Source organism: Rhipicephalus sanguineus, chromosome 1, assembly GCF_013339695.2.
Source record: "Rhipicephalus sanguineus isolate Rsan-2018 chromosome 1, BIME_Rsan_1.4, whole genome shotgun sequence".
NCBI lineage: Eukaryota > Metazoa > Arthropoda > Arachnida > Ixodida > Ixodidae > Rhipicephalus > Rhipicephalus sanguineus.
Window position 1 is genome coordinate 200,605,051 of NC_051176.1, and position 3,600 is coordinate 200,608,650.

The 3,600-nt window shown below is 45.8% G+C and overlaps 1 long non-coding RNA gene across 1 annotated transcript in view; it reads right to left on the bottom strand.

The window, feature by feature from the left end:
* Positions 1–1,231: 1,231 nt before the first annotated feature.
* The window catches only part of LOC125759660 (uncharacterized), an 11,699-nt gene continuing 9,330 nt past the window's right edge, over positions 1,232–3,600 (bottom strand). Inside the window, exon 2 of the long non-coding RNA XR_007417282.1 lies at positions 1,232–1,782. This is a non-coding gene — a long non-coding RNA (uncharacterized LOC125759660). The remainder of the gene's footprint in view (positions 1,783–3,600) is intronic.

Here is a 3,600-nt window from a genome sequence, read left to right on the forward strand (position 1 = left end):
CCCACCGGTCGCGTTGGTCACCGCCGGTCTTCGCCTGCCGCTGCGCCGGGACTACCAGCCCGCAACACAGCACTCATGTTTCCATATCTCACGCAGCGCCTCTTCTATCGTCTTTAGACGACATTTGCAGCGAAGCACGCAGATACGCGGCCAATTTTTCCGCACATGTTCTGCACACCGAATTGCAGCGCCTGGCACAAAACACGGTCCTTGTGTATATCGTCTTTGTCTCCGTGCGTTTGCACGAATCCGTTAAGATGGTTGCCGAGTTTCTTTTTTTGTACACGTCATTCCTCTAAAGGAACACTAACACAGGGAACTCGTAAAAGCACGTGCACGCCAACGAAGCTGACAAGCTTCGGCCGCAAGCGGCTTACACTGCCGTCTCCATCTCCCATGCGAGCAGGCAGCGCCTCAGACTGTCGCGCTATATCTCGACCTAGCGGAGGGATCGCGCAACGCGGCACCTTCGGGCAAGGGAAACACGGCTCGCTTTTCACACCTCCCCATTCTAGCCACCCTACCCGCGTTTCAGAGGGGGAGGGGAAGTGGAGAGGGAGAAAGTGGGAGGGGAAGGGAAGTGGGATAGGAGGTGTGTGGAGAGGGTTCGCGCATGCGCAGTAAGGGTGGTCACACAGCACACCAACACCACCACCACCGGTTTGAACTCCACCATAAGATGCTTCGCATCTAAAAAGATGGCTGTCGCCTCCTAGTCGTCTTAGGTGAATGCATAAGGGACCCTGTGAATTTTATTTTAAAGACGATCTTAAACGCAGAAATTTTGGTCTGTCTTTCTGTTTGTCTGTCTGTCACCCGATAATTCAGCCACCAGGCCAAAGTTGAACCACTTGCTTACCGCCCACCCATCTTGAACTGGTACGGCTGTTCACACTTGTGAACGTTGTCGATCAAAAAGTAAAGAAAATGCCTTGCTATGCGCGCCGACGAACGCCCTCTGCCACGGAGGAAGGAAACCCTCTGCACAAGCTCATGTTTCCCGATGTATTGCCAGATGGCGTCCATATCTCATGCAGCGTAGACGCAGCGCCTCCTCTATAGTCTTTACACGGCATTTGCAGCGGAGCACGCAGATACGCGGCCAATTTTTTTCATCAAACTCACGTCTTGCCACATTCAAGTAGGATGTGCACAGCTCAACACACAATGCATAATGAGCTCGAATATTTGGTGTCATGAACCCTTTTAAAGAATAGAGAAAACAAGCACGTAAAAAGAAAGATCACTTTATTGTTTTCAGCAACCCTCATTGGAAGGCTCTGCCTGCTACAAAATCCACTGTATACCGAACAACCACAGGACTACAACAGCCAGCGGTAGATCGTTTACAAACCCCTGGCTCTAATAACACAGCAGGAAGAGTATGAAATTTATGCACACCAAGATCCACACTGGAGCTGTGATGGCGGCGCTTCAAGGTTGATGAAAATCAGTGCAGCACGCAGCAATATAAATTGGAAGGAGAGGAAACTACAGGGGAGGTCTTGGCGAACAAAACCATGTGTACAGACACATCCAGTGGTTGACCTACATGCTTTGATGCAATAGTGAATCGTGACTACTGTAGCTGACCACCCTATGGATTATCTCACAATGTGTGGCTTTTCTGTGGCACTCACTGCATCCTGATGGCATGGAAATGAAGCAAGAGCAAATAATATTGAGCCCTTACTGTGTTGTTAAGCTCCTCTCGTTCCGATATTCTGTTCAACAAAACAGTAGGCATTAGAGGTTTTACTGACACTAAACCTGGACCTATGTCTATGTAACTTGCTAAGCGCTCATACACTGGTCCACTTTCTACCCAAGGCAGTGAACTCTGAATGAGGGCACTCAGTTCATGGACCGATAACTTTGAGACATAGGGACGGTGTTATCCAAGACCAGTACATTCCATTATATGTTTCTATGGGTCAGGCATGTGTGTATTGTACTTTCAATGTCCCATTTAAGAAAACAGTATGAAGAGAGAGGTCATCTCCTGTTTTTTCATTCGCAGCTACATTGAAGCCTTCAACTGACTCATACCAATAGGCATTTTAGCATGCAGGCTTCTCAAGCTAAGGGTCAGCCAGCACAGTGGTCACAAACAACAAAGCACAGCACTGATCCAGCACAAGCCTTGCCAGTCTAACCATCTAGACTGCAATGGACGTGTCACGACAAGCAAGGCCCGCATGTTTGCACTGTTCAGACAGCAGTTACAAATAAGTAGTGCAGACTTCTTGAGAGCACTGTTTGCTTCCCCAGTTCACATAAAATGTCAATGTGACAATGCCAAAATGTACAAAAAAGAAGCTCTATTCACACAGTCACATCACATAAAATAAACTCTGCTACAGACAACACACAAACACATAATTAAAGCATCTTAGTGCACAGCTTTTGTGCGAGCAATGATACAGATTGGGGGAAAAAAATGTGCCTATGAGTATCCACTTCTCATGTCACTCTGAGCAAAGTACCTGTAAACTATAAATTAAGTGAATTGACCACAGGTGCTTTATGCAGGACTGAATGCCACACATAGCTCTTCATTAACCTCACTCAAGCACACCTCGACAGTGCTCGATGCTAGCAGTCACATAACAAAAAGCGTCACAGCTAGTACCTCAGCCACTTTTGTTGTGTGCAACAAACACATTCATGTTATGGAACAGCATGTGCCAGATGCAATGAGCTCAAAAAAGTGAAACAACTTTTTGTTGAAAGCAAAATACACAACAACTGTGCCTATTGCTATCTGCTTTCTGTTCCTCAACTTCTCTAAAGGTGCACACACTCGAATCTGCCTATGCCACCAATCTCAATATGCAGTCACTTACTCATTGGAATGCCGTGTGTGCAGCAGCAAAGGCAATTTAAAGTTTTCATTTCCAAATGGCACAATAATAAGACGGAATGATGAGCGATTGTCCCTAAACCAGTGTGCAGGTTGCCCCGATAACTCTAGATATGCAAGACGGAGAGAAAAATGAGAAGAAATAATAAATATATGTAGGAACTCGAGAACTGGCCAACTCTAACACTGCCCATCTTATGTAGGCCTTGGAACACAAACCACATCGCAGCAGTTTGCTTTGTGGCTTCTGAAGTCAGAAATGCAGCAGATACACTACCAGACATATATAGCAGATTACAGTCAAATTACCTATATTAGTACTCCAATAGATGCAGAGTGACTTTCAGATTTTTGATGTGATGGGCAGCATCAAGAACTGCCATGTGACTAAAATGGAACTGGCCTACATTTGACAATACTTCCTGGTGCTCAATTAAGCTTGAAAGTTCACATTCTGGACAGTCAATTCTCTTGGTAAAAAAAGAGATGCACAATCATTCATTTGGAAAATGGAAGTGAATGACATGATTTCACTGTGAAAAACTCCAAGTAAAATGCAAAGCAAGCTTTATCACTTTGAAAAGAAGTAGAAGCGATGTCAGGGGCAACACCAGCTTTGATCAAGTACTGCCCAAGCAGCACTGCTGCCATTTGGGCTGTTCTCATACAAAAATGTTATCCTTACACTTGCAGAAGGTGTGCACCAGTACATGTCCTTTACCACGCTATGCCTCATG